The sequence below is a fragment of the Physeter macrocephalus genome, chromosome 5, assembly GCF_002837175.3.
Source record: "Physeter macrocephalus isolate SW-GA chromosome 5, ASM283717v5, whole genome shotgun sequence".
In the NCBI taxonomy this organism is placed as follows: Eukaryota; Metazoa; Chordata; class Mammalia; order Artiodactyla; family Physeteridae; genus Physeter; species Physeter macrocephalus.
In genome coordinates this window covers 55,467,371-55,482,336 of record NC_041218.1, presented here as the reverse complement: position 1 = coordinate 55,482,336, position 14,966 = coordinate 55,467,371, and the positions used below count along the sequence as shown (strand labels likewise).

Here is a 14,966-nt window from a genome sequence, read left to right as displayed (position 1 = left end):
GTCTTGTTTATGGTATCCTTTGCTGTGCAAAAGCTTTTAAGTTTCATTAGGTCCCATTTGTTTATTTCTGTTTTTATTTCCATTTCTACTCTTGTTTTCCTTGTTACTTTTTGGGATTTCCAAGAGGCGGAAAGGAAAAATTTGACACTATGCCACCATATTCAAAGTGGATGATGATGAGACCCAATGCAGCTAAAAAAAAAAAAAAAAAAAAAAAAGCCATATTTCAGATTCAAAATATAAAAAGAATATATAAAATATTCCATTTTGAATTCAGTTTTGTTGTTTTGGATTTTTGTCTGTGAAGTAATGCTTACCCAAGGAATTAGAATGAAGCTAAACATTTTGGTTTTAACTTTTCAGCCTCTGTCAAGGAGATAAGAATGTTCTTACACAAGTTAAAATATATAGTAACCATGAAATGACAAAAAATAAAAACTGTAGGTAAATGTCACTTGACACTTTGATGGGTTTCTTGAGCGTTGGATTTGTATTGGTGTAATCTTGTATATTGGAGGGTTCCCAGTGGATGCAAATCAGAACAAGTGAAAAAAGTGAAAAAAAATGCAAATATATGGGAACCACATCAGAAATTTTCATTTGGTAAGTCTGGGGTGGGGTTTAGGAATCTGTATTTTTTTAAGAGCATCTCAGATAGTTCTACCATGCTATAATGTATATTAAGCAATGTTGTATATTATTAACAGATTTTAGAATGTTTTTCTCCCTTTTAATTGCTCCTTTAGAGCAATTCTCCACTACTGTACCAGTATTAACAGTGGAGAATACTATGGGGATGCATTCTTGGCACGGAATGATTCTTTAGATCTGCATATAAATCTTTGTGTATAAGTGTGTTGGAAGGTCTGTGCCACTGGTGGACCACAGTGCTGTTGAAATTTTCCTTATAATTTTCTGCCACAGCTGTTCTCTTTGCTGTGACATTATTTCAGCTGCCAAAGAGAGAAACCCAGGTTATAGGTAAGAACAGACAAACGAACAACTGCAATTTTGGGGAAAATATTTAACAGCTCAAAAGTAGTTTTTCCCCAAAGTAATGAAATGTAGTTCTTCAAAACACATGAAATAGCATGAATGATTTTCCTCTTTAACATCATATTTCTATAGAATTTCATAATTGGACTTGATTTATTAGATTAGATTTTTGGTTTATATAATCTTCCATTATAATAAATCAGGTAAAATGTTCTAACGTGAATGTTTTCTTTTTATCTCCAGGAAACCATAAAAACAGTTCACTTTATCGCAAAATGTACTGAAAAGATAATTGTATCACTTTATACTTCAGATAAATTGTTCATAAAATGACTTAAAACTGCTTTTAGTGATAAATGCTTATATCTGATGATGCAAGGAAATGGGACATTGTAAGTGGAAAATAAATGGTTTTATATAGTCTTAAGGATTTTTTTTTATTACATCTGTCATATTATAAAGTGGTTTACTTCTTTAAATGTTGCTTATAAAACATATATATTGTGATTTTACTATAATGCTTTAAAAAAAGCAATTTGATTTTTACATACTTACTTTATCTCTGATAAGAACATCTTAGGAAATCTAATTCTGCCTCGTATGTTAAACATTTCCTATATTTGCTTGAGCTGTAAAGAAATGTAACTTAAAAAATGCCTGTAATGCTGGAACATTATGGTAAATATAATCTCGGAAGAAACTTCTCTGGAGACAGGGAGGTTGCTTGACATTTTCTTGGTGATTTTTTTGTAACCATAATCTCTGAATCCCTGAGCATGGATGGTCACTGAACATTTAGTTATAATATTGTTGACTATAAACTAAATTGAAGAATAATTATTCTCTTTCTGGTTAAAAATAATAACTAAAAATGTAAAATTATAACTGTAGAGGTGATTTCTTAAATTTCTGCTTATTTTATCTCAAGATAAAGAAAAAGCAGTGTCTTTTTTTGGGTAGGAATATCCCACAAATTATTATTGTAATTACATTCCCTTTGAGGGAGTTAAAATCATATTGCCTACGTATTAAATGTTACACTAATTTATTTTAGTTTGGAATGTGTTCTGGATAAGAGATAACTTCATCCTGGTCAGTGAGACCTAGCCAGAAAATGTTTTCACTTTCTAAACATGTATGTTTATATAAGAAGGACTGCATTTTTCCTCTTGTGCCCTTACCTGCTGATTCCAATGTGTATGTCAACTGCACTTAGTTTGAGTGTAAACATCACAAAATCAGGGAATTTACTTCCTACAGCTCCCCTTTTCTCTCTCCTTAACGTGCTCCCTACCAGAATCTGTCTACTTTTGTTCACTCTCTGGTCTGCAGGTACATTTTTTTGTATTATGTATAATTTATAGTAGCTTAAGCCTCCAGTAAGGTCTTCATTCAATACTAAATTTCATCTTTTCTCTCTTGAAATCGTCATTCTGATCTTATTTCCATATGGTTGGAATACTTTCTTGAGTAATTTCCTCAAAAAGGGTATCCAGGTGCTATGTGTTCTTTGTATGTTGGTTTGGCTTAGCTTAGGGAAGTTTTCTTCAATCTCACCTTTGATAAATTGCATCTGATCTAATAATTCTTATTTCTTTTTCAGAAAAATCAATTTTAGTTTTAATTCTCCCTTTTCCTTCCTTTCACTCTCATCCTTTTATTTCTTATCTTTCTCCCTCTGCTTTTTGTGAGATCATTTCAAATTTGTACTTATCACTTATTCTGTTTTCCTCAGTTTCAATTCTGCAATTTTTATCATAACTAAAATACTGTTTTATTTCTATTTTTGTCTTAATAGTCCTTTAATACTAACATTTAAATTTTATCCTTCAGATCCCTTTTGGCTATCTTTAATTTTTAACTCCATTTTGTTGTCCCCTTGGATTTCTGTTTCTTTTTCTTAGCTGTTGTGCCTTTTGTTTGAGAAAGTGGAATCGTATTTAAACATTATCCTCCAATTCCTGTAGTTAATAATATTTAGAGGTATGCTTTACCTTTTTGTATGTTGTGTTGATACTTTTTTACTTGATCTTCATTATTTTTGCTTAAGCTATTTTCTAATTGTCCTCCCTTTATTGTTTCTTATCATAATAGCTGTCTTTTATTGAGTGCCCACTCCAGCTTAGACACTGTGCTGGATATTTTTATATGTCATTGATCATTATTTCCATTTAATGGATGAAGAAGCTGAGGCTTAGAGTGCAGGAGCTAGGATTAAAAGGCATTCCATGTGGATTGAAAGACTGTGCTTTCTCTACCATGTCTGAAATGAAGAGTTCTTTCTATATAGGATGTTTATAAACAGTCAGAGTGTTTGGATTACAATCTGCTAATGTGATGTTAGTTGAAGTCCACATAAATTCCCCCCAGAAACAGGGTGGCTGTGTAGTTCTCATTCCCAGTGTTCAGCAGTCATCTATCTTTGCTGGGTGAATGAAGTTTGGGTTATTCTCTTACCATTTCTGCTTAAAAAATTTAACACTAGGAAGCAATGCAGGACCTGTATAGCTGCCTGGGCTTTTTATTTATTTCTACCTGAAGTACTTTACTAGTGGGTTTACATTACTGCAGAGGCATATGACAACATAGGGCTTCCTTCTCTGTTTTTGAGCTGCTGGTTATTGCAGTTGGAATTGAGATCTGGTCTGTGTCTGCAGAAAGATAAACTGAAGGCAGAGTTAAGATCCACAACTCTGGCTGCTTCAAAATACAATGTCCACAATTCATGTGTCATAAATTGTGTTTCTCAATAAATTTGATCAGTGATATTGGTAAGGTATAGTTATGGAAAAGTTCTAGTTTCTGGCAATAGGTTGACTATCAGTCTTAATTTTGTTGTTTTTCATCTTTTTTTTTTTTTGGTATTTCTAGTAGATAGAAAGGGTAACAGATTACATCAGGAAATGAAAGTCAAGTGACATTTTTAATTAGTATCTCCAGTAGTTATTTTTGCAAATAATGCTTTATTTTCTAAATGTGATCTTTTGACTAATATATAATCTTCTGGGAATCTTACGCTTATATCCTTTCATACATTAAGGCAGAGAGGTCTTTGGGATTGTGAGAGATTCTGAACTGATGTTTTCTCTTTTGCTAGTCCTTTGAATTAGATTTGGGAAAAATGATAATGGCCTTTGTTTTTCCCATTATCACTGGCAAATGCATATTCCACCAAGATGCCCTGCCTTCTTGTACATTCTCTCTCTCATCCAGAGCTTTGCCTTCTGAGTTTCACTCATATTTTTAGGGTTGAGTATTTCAAGGAAACCATTAAAAATACCTGTGATTTCAGTTGTTTTCTTATACCGTGGTGCACTCATTTTATCTAGTTTTCAAACTGTAGATTTCTCAAAAGCCTTTCTACACCGAGTGCTTTGAAAAGAATTGAGAAAATACATATAGGATTTAGGAGGGAGATATTTCCTGATTGGTACAAATGTCATAGATTTGGTGAGAATATGTATACAGTATGTATTTTTCAGTATAAATAGCCAGCAATGGTGGGCAGTTAAATATTTATAATTTTAACTTTATATTCAAGGTGAAAAAAACTCATTCTCAGAAGAGATAATAATAATGTCTTCCATCCTGCTGCAACAATTCTGTAAATTACTCAGCTAAGTTACGTAATGCTCAGATTCTTGTGGCCTGTAAAGTGCTAATTCAGCTCGATTTCAAAGTGTGGCTTGGGATCCCTGAGTTTTTGAGACCCTTTCAGGCAGTTAATGAGATCAAAATTATTTTTATTATAATACTTAAATATTTCCCTTCTTCACTTCCATTCTCTCACAAGTGTACGTAGAGTTTTCCAGAGGCTACTTGATGTATGATGTTGCAGTAGATTGAATGCAGAAAATCTAGTTGCCTTTGGTTAAGTCAGATATTAAAGGGAATAAAAAAAATAGAAAATAATGCCACTTGTGATGGACCAGAAAAATGGTCTCTCAAAGGTGTCCATATCCTAATCCTTGGGACCTGTGAATATGTTACTTTATGAGGCACAAGTGACTTTGCAGATGTGATTAAATTGAGGATTCTGAGATGGGGAGGTTATTTTGGATTATCTGGGGTGGACCCAGTGTAGTCACAAGGGTCCTTAAGTATGGAAGTGGCAGGTGGAAGTGTTAAGTGTCAGAGTGATGAGATGTGAGAAGAACTCAACGAGACATTTTCCAAACAACCAAAGCACTATTTAAACAAGCAGTGGCCTGTACTGCTCATGATATGCTAAGCACTGTGCCAAGTATGTGCAGAGGAGACACCTGGGCATCTTATGAGGAGGCAGATTCGGATTCTGTGGGTCAGGAATGAGGCCTGAGATTCTACATTTCTGACAAGCTCCCAGATGATGCAAGTGCTGCTGGTCCTGGAATCTCAGGTTGAGTAGCAAGATTCTCTGTAGATGAATTAAAGTAAGCCTCTCTATAATCTCAGGAGATCTTTACGATTATTACCCTGATTTTATTTTATTTATTTATTATTTTATTTTTTAAAAAATTTTATTTTATTTTTTAATTTTTGTCTGCGTTGGGTCTTCTTTGCTGTGCACGGGCTTTCTCTAGTTGTGGTGAGTGGGGGCTACTCTTGGTTACCGTGTGTAGGCTTCTCATTGCGGTGGCTTCTCTCGTTGCGGAGCACGGGCTCTAGGCGTGCGGGCTTCAGTAGTCGTGGCACGCGGGCTCAGTAGTTGTGGCGCACGGGCTTAGTTGCTCCGCGGCATGTGGGATCTTCCTGGACCAGGGCTCGAACCTGTGTCCCCTGCATTGGCAGGCGGATTCTTAACCACTGAGCCGCAAGGGAAACCCACCCCTGTTTTAAAGATGAAGAAATGGTGGTACAGAGAGTAATTTGCCCAGGGTTACAATGGCTAGGAAGTGCAGAACGCAGCCCTTGTTCTAAGGATTCCACCATACAATCTCACTTTGCAAGTTTAAATGCAACAAAGCAGGGTAAGTATTATTTTATTTTACTATTAAACCTAAAACACACAATACTAAACCACAGTATTCTATTTAAAACAGTATTCATAACATGAAAGTTTTACTAGTCATAATTGGAATTTTTATTAAACATTTGAGAACTTATATGATTTTATTCCATGCATGCAATACCCCCACCGCCAATATGCAATTTTAAAAGGCTGCTTGAAGCATGTGGCCAGACAGTTGTTCATAATATCTGCTACACTTCCCAAATAAGAATGGACCGTGCACCCAGGGTGTGTGTGTGTGTCTGGCCTGCGTGTGTGTGGTGGTTTAAGGGGTTAGAATTAGAATTCTCGTAGTCAGAAACTAGTTATCTAAAGCCTTGCTACTTGAGTATGCTACTTTGAAGTATGGTCTGTAGGCAAGCAGCATCGCTAGCCCTTGGGAACTGGTTAGAAATGCAGAATCTTAAGTGGCCCCCCCCACCCCACCCCGGGCATCAGAATGTGCATTTTAACCGGAACCGCAGATGATGGTATGCACTTTAAAGTTTGAGACCACTGATCTACATCCCAACTTGATTTAGATTCTTTCCAATACCAGAGTCTCTGGAGGGCTGCGGCCGACAGCGAAGTCGGACAACGAAGGCAAACAATGCCTTTCCAGGCGGACATTTGATTTTCCTCCCAGGTGTAGAGCGGGGTTTGGCAGCGCCCCGGCCCTCCGAGCCCGCTAGGGGCGCCTTCCTCCCGGGTGAGACCGGCCACAGTCCGCCTGCGACCTGCTCTGCTTAATTTACACCACGGACCCGGCGCCCAGCGGCAGGCCGCACGCGGGAACCGGCCGCCCGCCTCCGGTGCAGGCGGGGGAAGAGAAAAGGCCTCGGGCCTTGCGCCCGGACCCTGGGTACCGTGGGCTTGCGCCTTCGACCCGAGGCCGTCACTTTCAGGCCCAAGTCTGTCAGGTAGACGGCAGTCCAGCCGCCCACCAGCGCCGCCACCACCAGCAGCATCCCGGCCTCGGCGGAGGCAGCGGAGGGAAGGCGAGCCCCAACCAGTCCACTGCAGCGGCACCTATAGCCTCAGTGTCTGGTGTTCTGGATTTCTGACCTCCATAACTGTAAGATGATGGATTTGTGTTGTTTTAAACTACTAAGTTTGAGATCATTTGTTAGAGCAGCAATAGGAAGCTAATACAGCGTTCACTGAAAGCCTCTTTTAAAGGGCTTAGTAATCCTCTGCTCTACGTCCTTCAGTTAACCTCCGTTGCTTTCAGAAGAACATCAGGCTCTCTAGTCTGACTATGAGGCCTTTTGTCATTTGTCTTTTTTTAAAAAAATAAATTTATTTATTTAGGCTGCGTTGGGTCTTTGTTGCTGTGGGCAGACTTTCTCTGGTTGTGGCGAACGGGGGCCACTCTTCGTTGCAGTTGCGGGCTTCTCGTTGCGGTGGCTTCTCTTGTTGCAGAGCACGGGCTCTAGGCGCACGGGCTTCTGTAGTTGCAGCACGTGGGCTCAGTAGTTGTGGCTCGCGGGCTCTAGAGCTCAGGCTCAGTAGGTGTGGCACACGGGTTTAGTTGCTCCGTGGCATGTGTGATCTTCCCGGACCAGGGCTCGAACCGGTGTCCCCTGCATTGGCAGGCGGATTCTTAACCACTGCGCCACCCAAGGAAGCCCTGTCATTTGTCTTTAACCATTAATTAAGGGTCTCATCTATTTTGATTCCCTAATTGCCATCGTATGTGCCACGCATACAAAAGTATTGCTGTTTTCCAAAATTGCCAGCTTTTCCATGCCCTTGTTCTTTTGCACACACTGTGTTCCCTGCCACCATGGTCCACTTTCACTCCTCTGTTCAACTCCTACCTATCTCTCTGAACTCACTTTTAATGTCATCTCCTATGCAAAGCCTTGCCCCAGCCCTCCAGGCTAGGTTGCCTCTTTTCATAGGCAGTACTTGCCACATTATTTATATATATATTATATTGCCTATCTTCCTATCCAGCTGTGAGCTACTTGGGGATGTAATGATGTCATATTTGTGAACCTCCAGCATCTAGTACATTGCTTGATCTACAGTAGTCCTCAATAAGTGTTTTTTTCTGTTGCTCAAATGATTGATGATTGCCCAATCTCTCACTAATAGTTTACTTATTTCTATGAATTAGCTTTCAAATATGATTCTATCATATACTCAACTGAACTTTGCACTATCCTGTTTCTCTTAGCTACCTACCATCCTATTTCTCTCTCTTTTCCTGCCAAATAACTTGGGGAGTGAGTGATCTCCATAGGTGGTTTTAATTTTCTTCATCTCATGACCTCTTAACTCCTTCACATGTTACTTCTATTCTATAGTATTGGCTTTTCTTTTTCAAAGGTCCCTATTGATTTCTTTCTATGTATCTTTTTTGACCTCTCTGATAACTATGACAAATCTTTCCCTCCTTTATTTTCCATGTGCATTACTGCTCATTTCCTACTTCTGTGTTTTATTTTTTTGCTAGTTCTTTTTTCTACACCTTAATTCTGGGAATTCCTCCAATAATAAAAGCTTAAGCCCTGGTTCTTCTGTCTATGCAGTTAGTATCTTGAAGTCCTCATCCACTTTCATGGTTTCACCACCATTTACAAAGATGGGTATGTCTGTAGCCAAGATTTACCATAGGCCTGTCCATACAGTAGCTACAGTTGAGCCTCTGCCGTTATCATAAAGACAGGAACTGACGTCAGTCAATTCTTCATAAGTACAGTAATGCTCCCTCTTTACTTGTCTTTCTCTGTCAGGGACCTCTCCGTTATGCTCATTTTTCAGTTTAGAAATGTTGGAATCTTTTTTCATAATTTCTGTTTTTATATTTTTATTTTATCTGTTATCAAGTTATTTTTTCTTCAAGCTATCTCTTAGATTTGTCCTTTTTGTTGTATTTTTTTTCTCTCTGACCACCACCCTGATCTAGGCCCTCAACACCTTAAGGGCCACCTAATTCTATTCCAGGCCTCTAGTATTTCTTTGCTTTAATCAACCATGCATCCCAACCCTCTTATCCCTAGTTTACAATGGATCTTACCACCACTTTTGCCTCTGACACCCAACTCATCCAGTGCTTTTATGTCATCCTCCCACACAAGAAACTATGGTCAATCTGCATTGGTTATTACAACATGCCCTACGTGGTCTTCTTAGGCCCAACTAAACATTCAGATTCACTTTGACCATCAGAGGCTACGTTAACACCAGCCTACTCAAAAGGGGCAAGACACAGATTGCCATAGGGCAGCAGGTGGTCTTCCTCTTCAAAGGCAGTTGTAGCAATCCAAAAGCTCAGGGGCAAGGGAGCTGTCTGGTTGAGAAGTCTTATGCCCTACAGGTGCAAATTGCTCTTGCAATAACCCCACAAGTCATAGCTTCCAGGGTCCTTGCAAGGACATATCAGTTAAAATAGTCACCACATTCAGAGAAATCCAAAATATGGCATTTACACCAGTTCTTTATAGTTCATTTATATTTCCTCCTAGTCCAGGCTCATTTTTGCTGTAAGCACTGTTATGCAATAATATAGTGAACATTCTACCTTTATTAGGTTATCAGAGGAATAGTGATAGCATGTTAGTTGAGGGTTAGCATCTCATGCAGAAGGGAAAGGATTTTGTTAACTTTTTGTCCAAAGTTACCAATCAAGTTGGAACCCCTCAGACTCATTACTAAGATCATTCATACTCTATCCTGATCCCCCCATTTATTCAAACCTCTTTCCTGGTACTCCCCAGATAGCCTTTTCTGACTCCCTCACCTAATATAGTAAGAGTCACAAATATTTTCTTCCTTCATTATATTCCACAATTCAGTGCCTACTATAATTCTAGGCAAGTAGAATCTATTTAAGAAATAGCCACAGAATAACAGAATCTCAGACTTATGAGTAGCATTCCAAACTGATGGCTGGATTTCAATGTTTTGCATTGATATCAAATAAACATAAAAGAAAACAAAACACTTTTTTTGACTCATTGATGAATTGAGAGAGCACTGTTGCAAAACTTTTTTTTGAGGTGAAAAAACTCACACTTCAAAGTTGAAAAAAAAAAAAAAACCCTCCAACCCAAACACTTAGCTATACAAATCTTAAAAGAAAAAGCACAATGGTAAAATGAAAACCAAAGCTGAATCATAAAATTGCTTAGGTTTCCTAAGTGTAGGAGAGGCTGACTTCCGCCATGTGGAGTCAGAGAGCAGTGAGGCCAAGCAGAGAATGTGGAACATGAGACCTTAGGAGACAGGAGGCAGTGGATGTGGTTCAGGCTGACTGGTTGTATGACTTCTGGCAAGTTAATTACCTTTCTCTGTGTTTTAACACATGTTCATGAATGCACATAGCGATATTTTCCCATTATTTACCTGAAGTAGTATGGTCAAGATTAATGAGGTGATATTGTGGAATGTCTGAAGTTACATGGAAGAGAAATTCCATGCAGAATTATAGGGTATTTTAATTTTTCCCACTGGAGATCAAAGAGTAGAGTAAGGAGACGGAGATTTACAAGAAGGCTACTTTTAATTGTGTCTACATGGACCAATTAGAACAGAAATCAACACTTTTTGCTACGGATTTGATCAATGTAGACAAGAAATTAAATTAACTCAGGCCGTCCTGTTGTATTATTTCATTTTTCAGTAAAAGGATTTTGGATATAAATTATTCTTATACTTGCTTTCTTTTCCCCCATTTTTACTTTTTTTGGTGGAAGAATCAAGAGCAAATCCTTGATCCCTTTTTAGGTATAAGATTGAATATCTTAAAAATTATATTTTGGACAAACAATATGGGAAAAAGTACTTTTAGTAATAAAGAACAAAATAGAAAATTTTGTGAGCTACACATCTGATGCTTGTGTTGCGAAGGTAAAAGCCAAAGTAGACAGACGAGTTGAAAGATTTGTATATCTTAAATCAACGCCCAACCTAAATTATATTCCAAGTTAAAAATGCATACTAAAAATGCACTTGATATATTTTAGTATGTGTTTTTGAAAGGAAGTAATTAACATACAGTAGGAGCTGATAACCGTCCTTTTTTTTTTTTTTTTTTTTTTTTTTTTTTTTTTGCGGTACGCGGGCCTCTCCAGTTGCGGAGCACAGGCTCTGGACGCGTAGGCTCAGCGGCCATGGCTCACGGGCCCAGCTGCTCCGCGGCAGGTGGGATCCTCCTGGACCGGGGCACAAACCCGTGTCCCCTGCATCGGCAGGCGGACTCTCAACCACTGTGCCACCAGGGAAGCCGCGTCCTTTTTTATATAATGAATTTTGTCTATTAATAAAAACACAGAGAAGAATGATACTTAGTAGGGTGTTCTACAGTTATTAGCTATAGTCATTGGAAAGTAATTAGTTCAATTTTCTCTTCTAAAGAACTTGAGCCCTTGGTCTTCTCTTCCTTGTTCACACCAGCCTCAGTAAGTAAAAGTAATACAGCAGACAGAAGTGCTTCTCAGATTGCCTTTATTCAGTCTGTGGCGTTTATTACCACAGGAGGTTCATCAAGTCAGTTATAACAGCTGGATTCAAAATGAGGTTGGAAGAATTTTTGTAACCAATACATTTATATACTAAAGCAAGTGATTTAAGAGCTTTATGCTTTCGGTCATAAGACCTTACTTCATTTCATAAAATATTAAACCATGGAATTGGAAAGGAAATTTTCTTTGTAAAGTGTCTTTGAAGACCTTTGATAGAGGCCACTTCTGGTGTCTTATGATAGACAAAAAATGACCTAACAACAAGGGAGCAGGAATGTCATTTGATGGCAAGTCCAACATTTATGTGACGCTGTAATCAAATACAACAAGCAAAACGTCAAGTGAAAATTGAAGTTCTGCTTGGCTGTGTCTATATAGAGACAAAATGACTGGTTAAAAAGGGTGAAAATTCAGTTGAACAAATTATTGATATTATGGAGACATGAAAAATTCTTGCTTTTGCTGAACTCAGCTTAAAGAATGAATTCAAGTAAACTTGCTTGTACGTATAAGTATAGCCTAAATGGATCAAAATAGTAGTGGAATGATTCCATTTTTAAGATAAAAATCCCACTTTTATTGGTTTAGTTGAGGTATTCAGATACAACTTTCTAGTTAGAATAGTTTCATGCCTCCTCTGCTAGCTAGACCAATAATGCAATTCTTCCTTCCTCAGAGTAAGTAGCTTGACCAGGAATTCGATAATTTTAAATCCAGTGCAACGCCATTTAGTCCTCAGAACTCCTGACTTTTAGAGAAGGATAGGACATTGTCTGGGTTTGGGGACTATGGGAGTCTAAAGTGCTGCTCTTGAAATGGAAAAGCTTTTATATTGACATTGACAGGAAAAAAAGTCTTCCTTTTTAGTTGCACTTTGGATGTACAGAACCGTTGTGGATCAAAATTTGTAATGTGTGATACTATGTAATGCAAGTGAGTTGTCTTTGATCTATACTTATGAAGTGCCAGTAAGCAGATGTAGAACTTTCTTCACTTTCTCCATGTTTAGGCCCTGCTGTCTATTTAAAATGTGGAGACTGCTAAGCAGACACATGTTTTGGTGGCTGATTCTTCATAATATTTATGTTCTCTACATTTGCTTTTTATGTTGCCTATATTGCTTATTTTCTGAGTTTGATTCTCAAGGATAGGTATTATGCTCTGTTGGCTGGGTTTAACATTGCGCAGGAACAGAGCTAACGGCCAGAGAAACACAGAGCTTTAAATTGTTTTTTATGTCTATCCAATAGCATTTATGCCCCACAGTCTAACTGTACAAAGCTTAGTTCCAGAGAGACATAAAGTAAGTTGTTCAGAACAAGCTAGTGTGATTGTTGATTTTATGTGTCCACTTGACTAGATCATGGGGTGCACAGATATTTGGCTAAACATCATTTTGGGTGTGTCTGTGAGGGTGTTCCCAGATGAGGAGTAAAGGAGATGGCCTTCCCCAATGTGAGTGGGCATTACCCAATCTGTCGATGGCTGAATAAAACAAAAAGGCAGAGGAAGGGAAGAATTTGCTCTTTCTTCCTGACTCTTGAGCTCAGACATTTGTCTTCTGCCCTTGGACTGGGGCTTACATCCTCGGCGTTCCTGGTTCTCAGGTCTTTGAACTTGGACTGGGACTATACCAAAGGCTTTCCTCGGTCTCCATCTTGCAACTGGCAAATCATGGGACTTCTAAGCCTCTGTAATTGTGTAAGCTGATTCCTTATAACAAATATCTTTAGATATTTATGTATATCCTATTGGTTCTGTTTCTCTGTAGAACACTGACTAAGACAGCTAGCTAGTCAGGGCAGAGATAAGACTAATTGTGAGTCTACTGCCGTTCATCACATCATGCCTTTGAAAATGCCTGGCATGGCAACTAATGGAAAAGAGGTGGGCAATAAATGTTTTTGAAATGATGAATGAATACCTAATAGTTTAAGAAAACATTCTGACTTTACTTGCACCGAATAGACCGGGCCTAATAGTAGTTGCAAATCATCATTGTTCCATTGCTCTTTGTAAACTAAAAAGCTCTCTCCGCCCATTAAAAAAAGAAAAACTAAAGAAAAACTGAAAGCCAGCATCATTATATGCCTTTCTCTTGTGTTCGGTGTTAATTTACTTATCAAAACAGAGACTGTAGTCTCTGATGAATCTTTTATAGGAACTCTTTGTACTTATATACGGGCAGTTCTCAGCACAAGTGGGTAGGAAATTTGAAAAAACTGACCACGTTCTGAAGGCTTTAGGCACATGAAGTTTGTTGACCATAGCTGCTAGATCTTTAGAGGTCACAGATTCAGTCAGTCTAAGCAACATCTTGTCTTGAGCACAAGGTATAGAGCAGTACTTCTAAACTGTACTGTGCATACGAATCACCTGGGAATCCTGTTAAAATGCAGATGTTATGATTCATAGGTCTGCAGCTGGCCCTGAAACTCTGAGTTTCTAACAAGCTCTCCGGTGCTGCTGAAGCTCCAGGTCTGGGGTTCACAGTGAGTAGAAAGAAACTAACTCCTAGAGAATTTGACTATCTGACTCTTTTGTTTGATTCTCTGATTTGCCTCTGGCCTTCTTGTTATTTTGTCAAAGATCTTATATGCTAATAGTGGGACCCCCATACCCTGCAGCATTTAAATACGGCTGAAGACTCTTACTGGTCTTAAAGGTACCATTATGTGAATGATGCCCTCAGTCTTTTTTTTTTGTCTTTGTACATATAGATCCAGAGTCATGTTCTGTCTCATTCTATGATTATTTTGTGGAATGATATCAGGATTTAGAGGAAAACCTTTTAAAAGCATAGATAAGCAAGTGTGTCTGGAAATACGGTTCACTTAAAGACTTGTAGTTTAATTTAGAGATAAAAAAGGAAGAGGGTTGTTTGATCTAAAGTGGCTACCATTGGTAGCCATATGGGTAGTATCACTAAAAGTTACTCTGGAGGAGAAATTTACATTTTCATTGAAATGACATCCACATACGTACACACATAGACACACACGTGTAAAGAAAAAAGAAAGAAAAACATTTTAACCACAAGGTGGCAGTAAGATACAAATAAAAAAAAGGGAGTTCAAATAAAGATTTCAGACAGAACTCTGAGGAAATGGTTGTCAAAATAAATAGCATTTCCTAATGCAGTAGTATGCAGAAGTGCCTCAGCAAAGCTACTTATTTGTGGCATTCTTGGATAATCACAGTCTAAATTGTAAGCTGTGTAAGTTGGATGGAGATCTTCTGGGGTCCTCAGTGAACATTTACAGATACAATTTTCAATTACAAAAACAATTGCATTGTACTATTTTTTATTTATTTTGATTCCATTTAACCAATGGTTAGTTTCAGAAGTTACCTGTAAATATTTCCAAGATGTGAACTCTGGAAGCTTTGAGGAGTTGTTAATTCCACATGACCTACTTAAACTGCCTTTTTTGTATAAAGAATAAATTTATTAAAAGTTTTGTAAGGCTTCCCTGGTGGCGCAGTGGTTGAGAGTCCGCCTGCCGATGCAGGGGACACGGGTTCGTGCC

General features: G+C 38.2%; 1 protein-coding gene across 1 annotated transcript in view; it reads left to right on the top strand.

The window, feature by feature from the left end:
• FAM237B (family with sequence similarity 237 member B) overlaps nucleotides 1-14,966 on the top strand; it is a 408,910-nt gene that overhangs the window by 275,862 nt on the left and 118,082 nt on the right. Inside the window, exon 6 of the transcript XR_003679871.2 lies at nucleotides 13,852-13,928. The gene's annotated coding sequence lies outside the window, so the exon portion shown is untranslated. The remainder of the gene's footprint in view (nucleotides 1-13,851; nucleotides 13,929-14,966) is intronic.